Below are 20,246 nucleotides of genomic sequence, written 5' to 3'. Positions count from 1 at the left end.
GTACTCCTGTCATGTAATTTTAGTTAAAAAATAAAATAATAATAAATCTTGAAGAAATCTGCCCCTTATCATAGTTCCTAAGTGTTCCCATAAATGAGAATTAGGTTCTTAATTCATGGAAGTACTTCAGAAAACTTTTCCTTAAGCCTCACTTGCAATATATACACTTCCTTCTCAGGTAGTCTGTTTCATTTTTAGCTTCCTGTATGTGGTATATTTGTTTACTAAATCTTATACAATTTATTTTAAATCCTCCTGAAGAGTTAAGGGATTGGGAAATGATGGATTATAGCAGTAATGATAGATCATGTTTAATGTCTTGCATATTTTTCCACTACTGCAGGTTAAATACTGACCAACCCTTACCTTATAAAGCCTCATTTAAACCTAATACTCAAAGGTAAACATCACAGAAGTTATCATCTAATGCTCTTATTTGACGTAGGCTTACTGTTTCCTCAATTGAGGAAAATGAGGAAAACTGCATTGAAGTGGTTGAATTCCATTATCTTTGATTCTGCTCTTTTAAAACCAATCTTTTCACCGTTTGTCTAATGACTCCCTTGAGTTTGTTAACCTTTGTAATTATACTATTTAATTTTCATCTCTTAAATCAATTTATAGAGTAGGTTCAAGACGATTTCTTCATATCCTGAGTTAAGCTCTGTTCCCACCAGAACTTGGAATTGTAATTAGACCTCCAAGGTTGAGGGCTCCTGGTGTGCTTTGGCAGTGCTGGTCTTGGGCTGATCTGCCTGCAATAACCCAGACTGGCAATTGCCATTGGGAGATCTCAAAGGTAAATTGGGAGACCTCAAAGATAATTCAGTAGAGCAATACTTTTATTCTCGCTTTCCAAAAAAGTGAACTAAAGGGAGGTGAAATCACTTCTACGCAATAAAAGAGGTAATGGCATTGACAATGAGGACTTCTGTAAGACCTGTATCATTTTGGTGGCTGTGGGGCTAGTCTTCTGAATTGGGCAAATGGGACTAGGTGGATGTCCCTTCACAGCTGGTGGAGGATGTGTGTAAACCTCTTCTCTAGCTTGGTTTGATGTTCATGCTGCTTATGTATGTGCACACAGGTGCTCAGCCACACAACGTGAGTTGGCTTGAAGAGGGGACCTTTCTTCTGTGGTCAGACTAAGTAATTTCAAAACCAGTTATCTAAGTGGCTTTGTTAGGAATCAGACATGCACACGACTGTAACCTCTATCTTCTTCATGACATAAGGCACCTGGGAAATCCAGTTCTAAAAATAACTCCAAAATAAGACTTCCGTCATCATTGCAGAGACTGTAGGGCTCCACACAGCCAGGATTAAGAGTAGCTTCTGCTATACCATGAGGGACATGGATGGCATTTCTAGCAGAATAAGGCACTTTATGGCATTTAGTTACCACAGTTAATTGCATCTATACTGTTAAGAGAGCTTTGTTTCCAGCTGGGAAGTGTTTTAAACATAAATGGGATCAAAACTATTCTTACAGGAATAAAATTTCAGCTTACTAAGAGCAGGTGAGGTGTTATATTGCCTAGCTTGTGAATCCTGTTTGAATTTCTGAGCTCACTTGCAGTGGCAGAGCGATATGGCACCAAGATGCCCTGGTGATTTAGCCCTGAATCTTCCTTCTGATGTTGGAGTAATCACCTTCAGCACCTTTTCTGCTTTGGCTCTCACAGCAGAACTCATTCTCCTACAATTTGTGTGATGAGATTTGCCAGCACAGGGCAAAAAAGTCTCAATTCCTTCCAACTATTTTCTGTTCTTGTTCTGGGGAGGTGTGGGCATGATTTTAGCCCTCTGCTAGGGCTGCTCAGTTCCTCCAGACTCCCCTTTCCCACCCACAGGCCCTTGGAACTGCTCTGGAGGTGGATTGTGTTGGAACTGCTCTGGATTTGTGTAGAGATTTTTTTTGGAAGAGGGCATCCTAACTGTGCCCTACAAGAAAATAAAAACTTACTGTAGCCTGTAAATCCCCATCACTTGGTCCATGCATTTAGCTCCCTGTGTAGTGAAGAGCTTTAATAGGGATGAGACTTCCCTGTGCTCTGCTAGCCCTTCCCTGCAGGGCAGGACAGATGGGCCATGTCCTCCTCTTTCCAGTACTGGACCAGAGGGGTGGAATCTGCCCAGACTTTTCTATCCCCTTTCTGAAATGCATTGCCAGCTTCACTTCAAAGAGGGACAAAAGAAGGATGCTTTTTTATTAATTGTTACATGGGAAATCAGCGACAGCACTGTGAGGATGAATCTATCCTCCAGCTCTTGGCTTGTACTTCAGTCATACTTTGTCAACCAGACAAAGCTCATCACTTACATAAAGCCCTTGCAGAGGATAACCAGTAAGAATGCACAAATGGTGAAATAACAAGTCTTGGCACTTCCTAAAGAAGCAGCCAAACATTCAGCTGCAATCACTTTTATTAAGAGGAGAAACTGCTAGAAACAATAGCGGTCCAAATAATTGATGAGAGAAGAATTTGGTCTCTGCCTGGTGCCTGCACTAACTTGCTCTTGTTGGCTCAGTTCATGTACTGCAGGTAGGAGCCCTTAGCAGTGATTAAAGAAGCGAAATATTTTAGGCACGCCAGAATGTAGCCATTCTCCCAGTGAACTGGGCAAAAATAGCTCTGCAGGTAGATAAATGGAAAAGGAGGTGCTTTTATTCCCTATTATATTAGGGACCGGTTATTTTTGTTCTTCTCCCCATGCAGGCTGCAATGGAGCAGAATGATATTTCTGCAGCCAGTGCCTGGCACAGGCTGTGTCCAGCTTTTCGGTCAGCACCTTGGGAGCTGAGGCAGGGAAGGCTGTGCCTTTGCTTCATGTGCTTGCCGGCCAGGAGGTGAGGGGAGATGTGGACAGGAGGAGAGGAGAATCAGCGCTGCTGCAGAAGAGGGGATGGAAAGCTTGTCCTGCCTCACGGTTTTGTGAATTCTCCTAAGTTCTTATCCTTTAGTCTACATTTACCACCGGAGGGGTTCATGGCCTGGGTCACCTCTCTCCCTGCTTGTTGGCCACAGGAGGGCAGAGAGAGGGGGCAGAGAAGGGAACGGGAAGGACCCTGCATGGAAAGGGGCAACAGCTGCTGGGTGCCCACATCATCCTGACTCTTGTCTTCTCCCCCACCCTAAGTAAAGCCATGTCAGAGCTCTGCTGTTGAATACTGGAGTTGCTTTCTGCGAGGACATTTGGACAGCCTTAGTCTCAGTCACATTTTAAAGATCATCAGACCTCAGCAGAGAAAGCCCCACAGCCTTCAGCAGGACAATGTAGGGCTGGAAAGCACCACCAGGGCCTGAAAGAGCAGCAGCTATGAATAATTCAATTAATCTCTGCAAGAAAATGAGTAAATAACAACATTGTCCTAAGAGTTATGCTTAATGTTCCTTGAATGTTGATAATTTTTTTTATATAATTTAGCATGCTGGGCTCTTCAATCCCTGGAGTTCCTTCCAGATGGGATAGCAAAAGTGAGAGAAAGAAAGCTGTCACTGCCATCAGCGCGTTGTTAGAGCTAACGCAGGACTTGTCAAATGATGCCTGGTTGCTGCTGAAAAGCTCTGTATTAGAATGAGGCTGCAAAACTGCAACATTTATCACCTGTGAGCATTATTTGAAAAGATCATTTAGTATCTGTCAGGGCTGCTGTAATATTTTTTTGGCCAAGGAATTTAAGTGGGAAGATGTGTGCGCGCGCGCTTGCACTTCTGATTAATTGTAATTGTAATCTCACATAATGCACTCCTCAGCCTGACATTTTTAAAGTAAGGGTAGGTTGGTTGATTCCTGAAATTAATTATAATTCAGATTTTGGAGTGTGAAATGGATAGAGAGCTTTCTGTAAACCCTTTAGCCACAGCCAGAATTTGCACCGATTTATTATGCACTGCTACTATGCTCTGCTGCTCGTGTCATGAAATCTTTAGGAATTTATTGTGAGAAAATGGCTCCTTTTCACAAGTTGGATGCAAGGAGAAGATGGAATTGGTATTTTAATTACATTTTTATAAAGGAAAACAAAGCCATTCAGGCCTGTGGTCTTTGGTAGACCTGATGAATTGATTTTCTGGTGTCCCTAATTCGGAGAGCAAGAAAAACTTTTATCTGCATAAATCCCTGGGTGAAAGTTTTAACAACATGAAAAGTAGCGTATGCTGGGATAACTTATTTTCTTTCCTGTGCGGGAATAAATTACCCAAGTCAAAACACTTCCTAGCACTTCAGCTGGAATGGTCTTCCTGTGCTTCTCCTTTAGGTGTTAGATTCATTAATGCTTTGCTCTGGAAGCATTAAATCGCTTCAGGAGAACTTAATGACAGTGGCAGCAGAGTTATTAACTTTTGAAATCAATGACTACCCAAAATAAATGTCTACTCCTAGGAGGAGGTTTTGGAATGACAATGGTTTGCACAAGGTGTTATAGAGGAAACAGCAATGGCAGCATGAAGACTGCCATCTTAATCCAAATTACCTTTAATGTGTAAACAGTGCTCTTTAATAGTAATGAAGAAACTTCCCAATTGATAATTACAATATGGTAAACTTTAATGCTCTGAAGTCCAGAAGATGGAGGAGAAATACAATTAAATGCTGTCTGGGTTCTTGTAGAGTAAGTCAGATGTGTGATTTGGATCTAAGTAAATGTTTGTAGCAGTGTGATGGGTATCGGTGTATCTCCGTTGGATATCAGAGCCTCAATGGGAGCTGCAGGCAGACTGTTACAGAAGAACAACAGATTTTTTCATTAGGCTCTTCCCTGTTGGCTAGGAAAGATAAGGAAGCCTTCTCCCCTGTTTGACTCATGCAGTAGATAAGATAAAGATCTTTGTATGAGATAAAAGCTAAGTGCAGCCAGAACTTGGAAGAGCCATTTTCTAGGAGGCAAACATTAACAGGCATCAGTTTGAAAAAGAAAATAAAACATTGATTTATACTGTGTTATAGAAGAATTATGATTCTGGTAGTGAAAGCAAACTCTTAGTTGTTGATTCCAGATGTACTTTCTTTTGGAGACCGGGACTGAACAGGGGCATTGTCTGCAGGTTTCAATTTCCCCCTTTGGAGGCTGGGGAAATTTTGTCCTTTGCTCTGAGATGGCCTTCGTACCATGTCTACATGCATGGTGTTACTTGCAAAAATTGCTAACCATAACAGGCTGTAGGGTTTGTCTTGTAGGGATGAGCATTTCTTGAATTTGTGTTGTGGTAAGGGTAAAAAGACTTCTTATTCTTCAGCACTACCCAATTGCTGTGCTGGTATCATCCCCCTGTCATTAGACTAACTCAGAGCCAAGCAGTAGGGCTTTCTTTCCTTGGAAGGCTCCCTCATCAAAACGGTGACGGGGTATAGATCGTCCATTTCTCTCCCTCAGATTTTTTTTTCCTTTTTTTCCCCTCTTAATTATCTGCATTGCTGCTCTCTGTGTATTATCTACCTCACTTGCTTTCATGAATATAGATTCTAGGGATTGTGCTAGCATGCTTTCCCTTCTGTTCAGAGATCCAGCCGGTGCTGTGTGCAGTATTCTAGCAGCATATTGTACACTGAAGCTGCATGATGAGCTAGACTGAAGCCCCCAGGGACAAATAACCCAAATACAGGCCTGTGTTCCTCTGGTAACTTGGCTGTAATATACCGTTCATTATGTGAGTGCTGGAGAGCCTATGCTTTTATGATTAATGTTACACAAAATACAATTTTGCTGTTGCACTGTCTCCTATTTCAGGAAATATTTCCCTTCTAAGTGACTAAGTTCTTTTGTCAATAACTCAAGTAATACAGTTTTCACATTATCCAAATTCTTGGGCTTTCCTCCCCCACATTCCCCTTCCTATAGCCCATCTCTCTGGAGAGTAAGCATCTCACCCTGAAACCCAGAGTAAAACTCAGAGACATATCTTAACGTTACCTAGGTTTAAAAAGAATATTGAAATACACAACTCTCATTAAACATCTATATATAGAGACCCCGTTAAAACTGTGCTTTAGTGGGAAGGTATAAATGAACCAAAGCAGTCTCCTCTGCAGTTCAATACCTGAGCAAGGCAGAGGCTCGGGTAGAAGAATTATTTGCTTTTGTTCAGGTTGGATGTAACATGGTTTAGGCTTGCTGGCATGCTGCAGTCCCTTGCTGCACTGATGCTTGGCTGTCAGCAGCTGGCAGGCTGCTGTCTTTTGGGGAGCAATGGGACTTGTGTGCCCAAGGTTTGCTGAAACCACCTAATTAATCAGAGAACGAAAGTGAGATCGAAGTGGAAGGATATTCAGGTATGATCATCAGGTATCTTGCATAATGGATTGTAATAGAAAGTGGCAGAAGATGCTGGCAATAAAATCTGAAAATGAAGTGCATTCATTTAGCCAATTAAGATCAATCAGTGGAGTGAAAGGCACTGTATTGGTTGCAGCTAATGCTGAGTTAACATTTCATTGCTAGTAACTAAAAAATTGGCTTAATTTCCTATTTCAAATCTGTTTCCAATGTTTGTATTCACTCATAAATAATGAAATAATAGTATTATGATTTATTTAATTTTTCTCACCCATCTTTCCTAGTTGCTGGAACATGAGCTTTTCCTCTAATTCTAAATAGCCAATTTTCCCTGCCTTCTTGTGACCTCTCTTCAAAACTGTTTCATAACAGTATCCACCCATGATTTCTTTTACTGAAGTGAAAAAATGATCAGGACTATATATCTATTTCCTTCCAAAAATAAAAATCTTTTCTTGAATGCTGACCCTTACCTTACTTCTCCACGGAAATAGAGTTTTCTACAGTTGTTTGATTTTGGAGAAGAGCTTTAATTGGAGGCACAGATATAGCAGCAACGTCCTTTTGCTCTAATAGCTTGTTGGCTCAGAAAACCAACTAGAGTTATCCTGAGAAATGAATTTTTATGGGTGTGAGCTCTATTTCCCTTAGGGGTGTGTGTGGTCAAACTGCACCAGCAAATCCTTCCTAATGTAAGCCAGTCCTGGGCCTGGAGGAATAAACTGCACTGGGAGAGGCGCTCTTCTGCTGGTGAGAGGACAGCTACGCCAGGCAGCGGGTGCTGGGAGCAGTGTGGAGCTGGGATGTGAACCTGGGCTCAGAGGATATTTCGTATCAAGCAGCTCCATGCTCTAAGACCCCATTTCCCCATCCTTCTGGCCATATCAAATGAGAGAAGTTTGGCTTGCAGAGAAAAAGGGATTCAAATGACTCTAGGCTTTTGGATCTGGACTCCATCCTGTTCCGGGTGTGCTGGATTGAAAGCAAATCTAAAGCTGGACAGAATGCGTGAAAAAAGCATAGGTGGCTTCTCAGCTAGAGAAGAGCTTCTTGCCATGCACAAACTAAATGTCTCATGCAGACCTCTTCCTCTTGCTAGCTCCTAGTGGCAAATATTTCTGGTCCTGAGCATTGTTTGATGACTCCAGGGCTAGAAACAGACAGCTGTTTTTTCCTGCATGTCTTTGTTCAGCTAAACTGAAATCTTCCACAAAGTAGAACAGTCTCAGACAAATGGCAAACTATTACAGTGAGATTTTGAGAACAGCTACTTTCCACTTTTCTGCCAAAAATATAAAGCTATAAAACCAAATCCCACCCCCCAAACAAAAAAATAACAACAAAAAACAAACACCATAAAATCTTATAAATAAAATGCAGGGCAGAGGAGCTTCCTGTGGTTTGGGGGAAAGGAAAAGACAATAGAAAAATATGTGGCATCCTACAGCAAAACCCCACATGGACAGCAGTGCATACTTGATGCAGTTAGAAACACAACAAAAACAAAACAAGAAAACAAAAACACCCCCCCCCCCCCAAAAAAAAATAAAAATAAAAACACCACCCCAAGATAAAGTAGATCACGAGTAGTGTGAAACCCCATTGCAGAACTTGTATAACAATTTTGATACGAGTGGGAGATCAGCGTGCTGTGTGGTGGGAGATGATCTGCAGAGTGCCTGAAACCCAGCTTGGACCTTATTTAGAGGAATTATTCATGAGGGCTGTGTTGTGTAAATGCAATGCTAAGAAAATGTGCAGTAAATTTAGGAAGAGAAGGGAGATGTTTGGTTGTATTTGTGAAATGTCACAGAGTGTTTCGGGAGCACTTTTGAGAACGTTTGGTATTGTTTTTGTTGTGTCTTATAGTAAAAGCATGACTGCAGTGTCACCTTATAAATTAAGCGGATGCCTCAGTAGACATTAAGCAACAAAAGACTGCTTTTACTGGTGCAGATAAACCTCAAATAAGAAAAAACATTTTTTCTTGGAGCGATAACCAAACAAGTAATAAGACGAGTGCAAAGCTTTACCTGGTTTTATCCAGCACCTGCCTGTTCTTTTAAAGGCAGCCCCAAGAAAACACTGCTACTTGTAAATTCCCATGTGCCTGAATTAAGAGCAAATGGTGCTGAGTGTGGTAAAGATGTGGGAAACACCCTAAGGCCCAATTGAAAAGAAGAAACCACACACAACACAGTTATCATCTATCCTGGGATGTTCTCCTCTTTACTACAATGTCTGAATGAAAACATTTGCTTATATCCTGCAGCACTGTGCATCTGATTCTGCTTTTGCTGACATCTGTGGTGAGATGCATTAATAAAATTGGGCTCCTGCCCATTGATAGGATCTTCCAAGTGCTCACTTCCCTGTGAAAGGCAGCAAGAAGCAGTGTAGCCTCTTAGACTCCAATGACCCTTGTCCAGCAGAAAGCTGAATGCTTCGTGCTGATGCAGTTAGTCTCCACTGGTGTCTGTAATAGAGCAGGTTTCCTGCCAATATACTGCTGCAAATGTACTGTGGCCAGTGGGGATACTGGGCTTGCTCTGATGTCTTGGAGAGGAGAGATGGTGTCTAGGATGTCTGTACTGCTAGATATGGCTTCCAGTGTAGCTGGAGCAAACATTTGTGGCTTTAGGTTGATGAAGTGGACTGCCACAATCACTGGGATGGATCCAGTAGTTTTCAGGGTCTTTGCCAAGCAGAACGTCCAGCGCAGACTTGTCTTTTGTTTGGTTAGATAGCCCTGCCTTGCATGACAGTGCGGTGGGATGCAGCCCAGGCACTGTGTGATGCTGAGCACCCTCCTCTGCTGTCACTTGGGTTCCTGGCAGGAGGCCAGAGGGGATGAGGCTGCGTGCCAGCTGGGCACGCATTTCCCCACAGCTCCTGGACGTTTCTCTGCTGCTCCCCAGATCTGTGGCTATAGCCCAGAGACATACTGGAAACAGACAGATCTCCAGGAAAGGCCTCCAGCAGTGGCACAAATTAGGCAAGGATTCAGGCAAGTCTTAACCTGACATTTTTCAAAGTGAAATGCAAGACCTGCTGCTTCCAATTGCTTTTGCCCAGTATCAGGCAGTGAAGTGCAAACACCACCATTGAACATGGGCAACAACAAGGAGAGAAGAGTTGAATCAAATCTGGGAGGAAAATAGTTAGATGGGGGTTTCTCCCAGAGATGTCACACCTCCAAGCATTATTCAAACCTTGCAAAATTAACTTCTGCAGAAAAGCTGTAAAAGGAGGGAAAGGGGAAAAAAAGATTATATTCCAGTGGAGCCAAAGACCATGGCCTCTTTAAATGTTATTAAGTCAATAATTAAGTGAATTTGAAGTGTGAACTGTGTATCCACTCTAAATGGATTAATGATATGAGAATTCATACGAAAATTGCTGTGTTGATTTTATGTTAATGGCTGTTTGAATATAAGCTGAACTATTAACCAAGGATAAGTGGAACTAATGTGCCAGCATTACTATAGAAATATAATTGAAAGGATGGCCTGCAATTTGCAGAGGGCCTCGTTTCTATAGAATGGGTTGGGGGAACAAAAGCTCCCTTGGACAGATTGGAGGGTTGTCAGTTTGGGCAGGAGAGCTGTAAAGGGAGGGATGCCTAAAGAAGCATGCACTGCTTAAATAAAAGCTCCGGGGAGGTGAGTAATTCAGCTGTCAGTAGCAACGTAGGAGACATCCCCAGGGCAGGGGATCTGTTTCAAGATCACCAGTTTGTGCTGAGACTGCAACCAAGGAGCAAATATTCCCCAGACCTTGGAGGTAAATCTGGGCTTAAAGCTACTTTTTATGTGAGCCAGCCTTTCCCCTTGTTCCATCCCATGCAGAAGGCAGGGTGGTGGGAATGGGGAAGCTGCTTGAAAAACACAGGAAAAGCTGTGTCAAGTGGTGGAAAGGAGGCACTGTGGATAGGAACAGCATGAAAACATACAGAAGGAAATGTAAGCTGGCTGTCAGAGTGCTTTTCCAAGCAGCAAAGTCTGCTTGATAGTGGAACCCCCATTTCTCGAATCATTTCAGTGTAAGCTGGACAAAAGCCCTCAAGAAAACACCCCAGACTATATTCGTGCTTTGGAAAGCTAGGATGAACTATTCAGTCATTCTGACTCTTACTTCCTGGGGGAGATGACTTAAAATAAGGATAGGATTAAGGGTGCTGAATGCCCATCCTGGTACCTTGCAGCTCTCCCTTCCCTCTAGGAGGCAGGAGTTGGGGTGCTGGGCAGGCAGCCTCTGGGCACAAAGGCGGGAGAAATCAGGGGTACTGTGGCTCTTGAAGCCTTGGTATCCCCTCATTTATGGCTGTTTTATGTGTTAGTGTGGTTCCTCGTGGTCTGTGGGAGTTGGGGTCTGCTCTCTGTAAAAGTATTCTCACCTCCACCTCTCCTGGGGCTGTCTCGAAAGCTGTAAATTTAACGTGACTTCTGGTTTTGAGATGAAGCTGCGGGTTCTCAGATGCTGCTGTGTGACTGCTAAGGACTGGAAAAATACCAGGTGGACCTGGTTGAATGCCCAAAGGTCTGTGACAGCCGTTGGTTCTTGGCTTAAATGAGAGTTACATCAAGCTCTGTAGGTTTATACATAAACCCAGCAATGATTTGTCAGAAAATAAATCAGGGCTCAGAATTTATGGGCAAGTAGTGCTTTATAAACACAAAACTGGCTAGGTGATTAAAAGTGTTGTCTGTAATATAATGCTGCTGATACTTAAAGAAAATGTAAATAAAACCTTAATCATGTTTTTCATCCTTTTGAGGCTTGTCTGCCAGAACTACAAACAAACAGAAGCAGCATATAGATGTTTGGAAATTAAGCTGCATGATTAGCTAATCTCATCTTACCGAGTCATAATGATAAACTGGATCGTACCTATTTTGTAGTTTATTAATGTTAGTATGGCTGTGCTTCAAGGTCAGAATTTTTATTCCTCTAACTTAATAAAAATGCATGTTTGGAAGAAACTAAAGTTCTTTTGTATTATACATTGCAGAAAACACCAATATTCATTGCTTGGAGGCATGAAAAATAAAACACATCTCACAGCTCTGGGTGAAATTCTTCCATTATTGATTTGGTTCTGACTATTAATACACCAAATGTTGTATTTTTCACTCAGAGCCAAATATCCACATCCCCAGAATATGCAGCATGCTTAGAAATCTACATCTCTGTGTGCAAATATATATCTGCAAGTTTACAAATGTAATTTTGCATATTTACATGTTCAATTTGTCAATGCCCTTCTCCTCAAGATATTATATATATTATCAAGCATTCAGGCTTAGCTCCCTGGGTCTTTCTCCTCGCTGGTGCAAAGCTCAGTACAAGTAAGCATAATTCTCTGTTTGTACTGGGATAAATGCCTCCTTAGTGCTAGGTTTTGATATGTTCACTCATCCTCCTTGAATATCCCTTTATTTCCCTGGTAGCCCAATTTAGTGATGGGCATACCAGTAATTTCTTTTGCACTTAGAGTAATATAACACTTGACACAGGGAAAGATATGTGAGTAGCTCTTTGTAAAAGAGAGGATGAATGAGTGGAGGTGGTGAAAGACTGAAATCCAGCAGCAGAAGTGGGAGCCTCTGCCTGGATGAGGAGCTTGGCAGGGTGGGAACACCAGTGGAGAGGGCTGGGAACAGCTTACCATTGCAAGCCTTTTCTTTTTTTTCCTTTTTTTTTTTTTTTCTTTTTTCCCCACAGTACCAGAGCTGTGTGTCCTTTCAGTGGCAGACATATGGGCAGCCCTTAATGAGGCTTACATTATTGCTACTTAATATGCAAGTTGTTTTAAAGCAAGCGAAACTCGCGATGGTAATGAACACTTAAGCAAAACACATTTTTCTTCACTGGCCCATTACTATCTGGAGATAGCTAATATCCGGTAAATGATTTTTCTCTCAAAGATAATGCCCAGCTAGGCTGTTAATGCCTCCTCCCATACAAAGATGATGTCAGGTCCTCTAAAAGTAGGAGCTTGGCTTTAAGACTACAAAATCTAAAAGCAAAATACAAGATCTGGTGACATTTCCATTTGCCTTTGGTGCCTTCAAGGGAAGCCCAGGTTGTTTTTGAGCCTTCATCCAAAATCATCAGAGCTAAGCAGTTATTTTTAGTTTTGCTTGTTCTCAAGGTTAAAATTCTCAGTTAAATGCTTTCAGTAGGTGAGGCTTTCAGGAAGATGCCAAGTATAACAGAAGTCATGTTATGGCCACCAACTAGTAAGACTTGGTGAGGGAGCGGGCACACAGAGCATATTTTGCTGCAATGTTTTGGGCAGAGGCGCTTCCTTTGCAAGCTCTGGTCCCTGAACCGTTGGCAGGAAAGCCGCTTCTCTCAGAGAGGAAAAGGTGACTGGCACACAGCTTCCTGCCAGTCCCTGAAGCACACTGCAGCTCTGATGGTCAGCTGCCTCTGCAGGGGCAAATCTGGCTGTCTTCTCATTTTATGGGCTCTCAGAGCTGTGAGCTGCAGGGTGGTGCTGGCCTTCTCAGCAGCATCACTTGCCCACAGCAGACTTTAGTAAAACCCTTTCTGAATGCCCAAGGAGAGAGCAGAGAAGAGGATTAACCCCCCTGTTTATTTGCAAGCCTTTCTGTTTTGAAGAGCAATGACACTTCAGATGCACCCACGGTGTGCATAGCTCTGGCACCCTGAGAGGTGGAGGAGAAACCCAGCTTGGGAGCTGGAGAAGTGCAAGAAGTGTAATTTGCCCTTCTCTGTTTCAAAGTGTTTCCTTGAGTCTAAGCTGGCTCTAGCTGCAGTCCTGTGGAAAGGGGAGAAGAAGATGACCTTGGGCATAGTACAGACTCTGCCACAAGCATGGGGATTTGCTTTGCAGAAGGTGCTGTTCCTCCCACCAGCACCATCTCCAATGGCCTCCTTCCCCAGCCAGCACCAACAAACCCTTTGCAAGTGCCTGAAAAAACATCATGGGTTGCTGTTCTGCCTCCAGAGAGTTTGTATTCCCCACTTCTTTAATAACCTAGGCTGTTAAATTAGAATAATATTAAGGGGCAGTTTAGTAAGGTTGAAAAGGCAAAAGCCCTGCCAACTTGGGTAGAAAAAAATATCTTGAGTTAGGCTTACATGAATTGCACAGAGGTCTTAAAAATCATGGCTAAACGGACTAAATTGGCCCCTTTTTACTTTGTGTTCTGATTTCTGGGTCTTTAGGGTACAATCATAAAGTCTAGAAAATTACTGTTAATAAAAACTAAGAGAGGAGCTAGCTGAGATCCTCATGTCATTGCATGTTCCTGGCAGCCAAAGCTGAAAAACGCTAAAAAAAATCACAGGATTCGAGATAAAAATCATGTGAGCTAGCAACGTTCTCCCCGTGAGATCCTGTACCTCCTTCAGAGAAGGTAACTGTGCTTTTAAAATTACTCCATTGCAAAATTAATCAGGGGAAAGGATCAGCTGGAATAAATGGAAGGGAGTTTTGCAACGACGGAGATTTATGGCCGGAGGAGGCTGACTCATCCCTCGCTGCAGCTCTGGTGCACGTCCTGTCACGCTGCTTCGTTCTGGGCTCCAGCCACGTTTGAACTGAAGGCATGTTGTATGTCTTGACTTCCTTCGGAGAATCAGCAAAATCAGAGCACCCTGGGTTGGGGACGTTAAGCGATTTCTTATTGGGAGGGTGGCGAGGCAGCAGGGAGGTGAAATCTGCACGCGACCACAGTGCACAAAATTGTTGTTTTCTTCCCTCAATAAAGGAAAAGGCCCATTTTCATCTTCACCCAGCCTAGGTAATATTTCTGAAGTTAGTTAAACTCACGTCGTGAGTGCAGAGTTATACTTAGTCTGTCAGATCCTATTGATTTCGACGTACCAACATTTTGTTGCAATATTGCTAAGTATATTCTAGCTGTTCAAATAGTGCTTTCCAAGGCTTCGTTCTCCGTTTGATCTGTGAATGATTTACAAACTGCCTCTGATTTCTGAGCTCACTATTAGGTGCTGGGCCACACAGTTATTTGGAAATGTGTATGATTCAAGCAAATCATTGACAGCACATGAAGCGCTCGTGTGTGAGGGGATGTTCAAAAGCACGGCAGATAAGTGAGCGACAAACGAACGTTGAAAGACCAGAAAAGCACAGCTTCTAAGCCCTACTTGTACCTGTCTTCTAGGTGATGTGGTTGTGCAATGTAATCAGCCATGTTATTTTTACTTTGTAATTTTGATGGTTACAGCCATCCCGGAACAGGAAAATGGTGCAAGGGGAAAAACAGATGGTGAGAGGGACCTCTGCCATTCCAGCAAACCCATGTCTGCCTCTTTGGAGTCCCTGATTGATTTTTCCCATAACTACTAGTGGTGTTTTGACCGGGAACATGGAACGAATTTTGATGTTTTTCAGCAAAACCAAGGGGCTTTGAGCTCCCTGGGGGTGGAGGAGAAGACTCTTCCAAACATTATTATCTTCATGTGTTTGCAGTACCAGAATTGAAATACAGGCTCGGCTGCTTGGCTAATTGTGCTCTCAAAGTTGATAGCTGGAGAAAATGTAGTGAAAGAGCCCGAGGTTACTCTGTACTGACACCTCAGGTGTAGTTTGTCCCCAAGTCCTGCATGTCATTTGAAGGGAGGTTGGTACAAAGTGTGCAGCTCCAACTGACTCTGCTGTGTGCTTGTTTCAAATATACCTCAAACAAATGTATGGAGGAGGATTATTTTGGGACTTTGTGAACACAGTGCTAGAGATACAGAGTTGCTGCAAATGCCCGGGCGGGAGATGGATGGATGACAGCATGTTAGTACTTGTTAGGGAAGAGTTTTGGGAACACAGTGCAACTAATTCTCCTTTCATTGATACTGAAGAGCTCCATTACCACAAAGCAAAAATATCTTACCCCAAAAAAGGCATTTCTTGGCAGAAGGATACCAGCTGTGGCCTGTAGGTCGCAGCAGAGTGTATGCTTTTCAATAGGAAATACTCACTACTTCATCCTTTGTTTTCCCAAACTAGAATTCCCCAGTAGGATAAGCCAACACGTATCTGGCCATATTGCTAACAAAATACTCAGCCTTGACCTTGCTGCCAGATGACCGTCAGAAGAACTTTATTTCTTTAGTTTTTCGCTCTGTGGGTGTGAGCCGTGTTGGGTGGGTCAGAGCATGTGAAGCAGCATCGGTGCCTTCCCCCTCGGCTGTTTCCAAGCCTTCTTCCCTTGGCTCAGACATCATGGCCTGGCACAGAGCCTCTTTGTAGAGTTTGTCTCACCAAAACCAATGGAAAGGACAAAGGCATAACAAAGAACCAGGGAAAAAACAGGTCCTGGAGGCTCTGTTCCATTAGGTCAATTCAAATTCTTCATTTTCTTTAATGCACTTTGTATCTGGCCCCAAAGTTACATAAATGCAATTTTCCCATGTAGTTGTTGTTAAGCTCATCTATCGCATAGCAATGGAGATATGCAAAAGATACGATGCCACGTGGAGTGATGCAGCGAGAGACTGTTCTGCCACGCTAATGGGGTCCCATCACGTGCTACAGGAATGAAAAACCTTAGCAGAGTTTGGTGATATAACTTTCTGGATGTAAAGGTAGGAATAAACAACCACTTCATACATCAGGTTCATTCACTTTATTGACTACTCACAAAATATTAAATATGAGTAAGAAAAAAATACAAACCAAAATTGTATGGATGTTTCAATGACAAAGTGTTCTGGTTTTCACCAGGAATTGCTGAGAGGCAAGCACTTTGTGAAGACCGTCATGAACATGTAAAAATATATGAATGCCAATGGAAAGTATTGACTGAACAATCTCCTTTTTGGTGGGAAATATGTTTTATCAATATTTGTACTGATCTGCTTGAAATACTCAAGGAAGAATGGGAAAAACAGTCAAAACTCTGAAGAATTTAAGACATGTTTGGAACTGCCTGAAAACCAGAAGTCATCCTGAATTTATTTTTTTTACAGAAGAAGCAGCCTGTTTCTTCAGGGTTTCATTTAGTGTAAGACCAGAAAGGACCATGAGATCATTTACTTTGGCATTTTATTCAGTGAAGGCCAGTTACCCCTATATTTAGCCTAAAACTTATATTTGGTTGATTTTTTTTTTTTTTCAGAGAAGTAACTAGCGTCTAGTTTTGATTCGTATTTGGTTAAAACTGCAGAATCCACCATTTCCTCAGTATTTTATAGAAGCAGTTTATAACTTTCCCTATTAAAGTGTGTTCATAATCGATCACTTGAAATTGTATGGCTTCACATTTAGGACCTTGGTTCTAGTTATGCTTTGCTTCATTAGATGAAAGGGTCCTTTGATACCCAATGTTTTCTTTTTTCTGTATGGACACACTGCAATCAAGTCACCTTTCCATGGTCTTGCTGGTAAATTAAAGTGATTAAACTCCATAAATAATATGTCAAATATTTTGCTGAATGGTTTTAGTCTTCTTCTTTACTCCAATTTTCAGCAGCCTTAAAAAAATGCAGATGCTAAAAGAGGAAAGGGGCTGTGCACAGAGATAAAAATATTCCCCCCTCCACTTCATGTGTTCTATTCTTTTAGAGTATCAGAGGATAAAAAACAAAACAAAAACAAAACAAAACAAAAAAAACACTTTGTCCTGACTCATGGCTTTCCATCTTTCTGTATAGTCCTCCTTGCTGCAGGCATGGCCTATGTTCCTCATTGATAGCTGTGAAAATTTTCATTTGACTGCATTAAAGTGCCCTAGATTACTCAATACTGCACATTGCTCCCCATGGTTAATCTCTTCTTATCTTCTGATGTCAATTCCTACATGTCAGAAGCTGCAGCCCATTGCTGAAGCTCCAGACTGTGGTTAGCTCACAACCATTTCATGCTACAGCCTTTCTTCTACAGATGTTTCCTAATGTTTTTATAATCAGCATGTTGTGTTCTGCTAAGCCATATGACTCACCAACTCCAAGTGTGTTACATCTATGCAACTGTCTTTATCAACCAAACTCGTAATCTCATCAATGAATGAAATCACATTTATATAATGAGACCTGTTTTCCATAAAATCATGACTACTGGTGTTAATTATATTGCTATACTTTATTATTTTAATTAATTGCCTTTATTAATTGAAGCTTTGTCAGCTTTCCACTGCTTTTCTTAGCACTGCTGCTGGCCAACTGGCCTACAGTCACCTGGGCCATCACCATTCTACTTTTGACTCTTGGCACCACGTTAGCAGTCATCCAATGTTCTGGAATTTCCTGTGTGTTAGTCTATTTATTAAAAGTTAACTTCAATAGGCTGTGGCCCAAATACTTCACATTACTGGTATTCTCTGTGCTCTTCTACCTCAGTGGGGACACTTTTCTATTAAGGGCAGGGAGGGGGAACTGCCATCACAGATACATGTCCCTCAGGAACTCCTCTGCATCAGGGCTATGCCCACGTTAAACTGGCAGATATTCTCACCTTCTGGCTTCTCTGTTATGACTGGGCAATTGCTGTAGTTGTTCTTCTTATGCATGGATGAAATCAGATAGATTTTTGATTTCATCAAAAATGTCAGGACAGATGTGCCCAGCACATCAGCAGCACCAGTCACCAGAAGTATCTCGTGTAAAGATTTCTGTAGTTCTGCCACAGTCAGAGCCAATGAATCACTGGAATCTGTCATATGTGCGACTTGAGGCTAGTGTTACTTCACAGAGCTGAAAACCCTGCAATCTCCCCCACACAGAGACAGACATCCGTTACTCCACCAGCATAGGCCACGAGACGGCTGGGGAGCTGTCCCCATTCCTGGGGAGCAATATCTGTTCTGGGGGGGTTACAAAGGAGACCTGCGTGGTGTGATGTTTCCACATGAGCACAGCTAAAAGCAGCCTGAAGCACACTGTCAGTCTTTTCAAAACAGAGCTTGTGGTTAGTTTGGTGTGTTAAGGAAAACTCTGAGCATCTCTCAGGCTTGCTATCCAGACAGATATATTTTATAGGAGCACTCTGCAAAGCAAAGCATTCTGTGTTTTTTATACTTTATTTTAGGTAAATAAACAGAAGTACTTATGACAATTAATTATCTGATGGTTATTCCCAGGGAGCCAGGATTACATGCCAGAAAGCTGAGTGAATTTCTCTATCAATTGTTGGATGTTTAGATCCAATGATCAAGCAGCCTGTTCAATGTAACACATGCTCAAGTTTACATGACTAAAGGAGGAGGAAAGTCGTGATGAAAGAACAGCATTTGGATCCAACTCCCAGACATGACGGAAAAGAAATGAAATGCAAAATTGTCCAGATTGCAGCACGGATCCATCCATCTACAGATTAATATCTCTCTTTCCCCTCTCAGAAGTGCAGATGACATAGTGGTAGACTTGCAAATGGATCTAGTGCAGAATGTGTGATCGAAATCAGCCGTGTGAGCGAGGAATTTTGCCCAAGAGGCAGGTAATTTAGTACAAGTCTAAAAATCTCTGCCTTGGGAATAAGTAGTAGTCTCATTAGCAGCATCTCCACCCGCTACGTGTCCCCTGTTGCCCATTGTTCCGTGCAGACCTTAACAGGAGAATCTTATGTATAAGCAATGGTTGCTCTGACTTGGACTGTAGTCCTATAAGAGTTTTAAATCAGACTAGCAAATGCCAAAACCTTGGCTGAAAATTTGTGATGTAAGAGGCACTTATTAAAGGTGCCTGCGAACACAGCTCTCATCGTCCGCATTTGCATATGCAGAGGTTACTGCAAATAATTGACAATAATGTCAAGCATATCTTATTTATGCTATAATTATTTTACTCACATATGTCACTGAGCATAATTGTTTTCTCAGTGTTGTAGGATTCCTCCTACAGACAGGGAGCTGTAGAAATGTCTTTCTAGCATGAGCTCAGGAGTAGCTGGAAGAAGCTGCAGCTAAAGAGAGCCTGGGATATGCACAGCTGTTCTTATTTCCAGCTGTTTTTTGTATGTTCCATGGGTGGAGCAGATGTTGATAGCTGTTCCCTTATAAAATATGTAATACTGTACTTTATGACCTAATATATTTTCCAGTCCCGGGGCCTGATCCAGAGTCCACTTAGCTCTCTGAGCAGGCTTCCAGCAGCACCAGTAGAGCTCTATCAAATTCTTAATGAACCAATGCAAGTGAGAGGTAATTTAGGGCCATTATCTTTGTAGGGTTGCATATGGTTCGGTGATGCTCTATCATTTGCCTCCAGAGTTCTTTCCCTGCTGCTTTACTTGCTTTCACTAGTTGTTTTTTTCACCAGCCTTTGGAGATTTATATCCGACAGCTCCGGGTCTCTTAAACTCTCTGAGGATACTTGCCACCAACTTGCAGACTTTGTACTCTCTTGCCTCCTTGGCAAGCTTCCCTGGGAAAGCTCCAGGCCTAGCGACGGGTGACAATGTCTGATGACATTTGGTGGCACTCCTTCTATCTCATCAGTCTTGTCATACTTTTCTGCATATGCGTCGTCAACTGCAGCCTCCCTAATTGCAACTTGGTATTTAAGTTCATCGTAAAGGCTGTTTGCTCGCGGGTCAGGATATCTGCCTGCTGAAGCCTTGGGGAATGGAGTGGCAGGAGGAGCACAGTGGAGCTTTTTGTTATGGTAGGCTGCTGCAAATCCTTTCTCAGGAGGGTAATTTCTGCACGGGAGGTGCAGGCTGAATTTGGGACACAGGAAATGTAAAGGAAGGCAAGAGCCTGACTGCTGAAAATGTACTGAAATGGGAAAACCAGGTGGAAGGACGGGAAGGGGCTTTTTTCCTGTACTTGTAACTCAATGTGCTGGTTGAGACCCACCTCTGCTTTCTTAGGATGGCATCTTCAGTTTGTAAAAAAAAAAAAAAGGCTTAAAAAATAGGATATGCCCTTTATGCTAGGAAGTGTTTATGTTTGGTTTGACTTCTGTGTACAACACTCATCTCTGTGCATGAACCACTTGAACAAACAGATATTGCTTTGTCTTTTCTGCAGAAGATGAG

The 20,246-nt window shown here is 42.3% G+C and overlaps 1 long non-coding RNA gene across 3 annotated transcripts in view; it reads left to right on the top strand.

Annotated features, from left to right (window-relative positions):
- Positions 1–16,480, top strand: part of LOC137864598 (uncharacterized) — a 35,817-nt gene extending 19,337 nt beyond the window's left edge. The window contains exons 2-4 of one of the 3 annotated variants that reach the window (XR_011101565.1): positions 344–400; positions 1,088–1,149; positions 15,996–16,480. This is a non-coding gene — a long non-coding RNA (uncharacterized lncRNA). The other 2 variants (XR_011101566.1, XR_011101564.1) reach the window with 2 other exon arrangements.
- Positions 16,481–20,246: the final 3,766 nt, after the last annotated feature.

The sequence above is a fragment of the Anas acuta genome, chromosome 15 (genome assembly GCF_963932015.1).
Source record: "Anas acuta chromosome 15, bAnaAcu1.1, whole genome shotgun sequence".
NCBI classification, from domain to species: Eukaryota; Metazoa; Chordata; class Aves; order Anseriformes; family Anatidae; genus Anas; species Anas acuta.
Note: the sequence above shows the minus strand (reverse complement) of the source record. Positions and strands in the feature narration are given on the sequence as shown.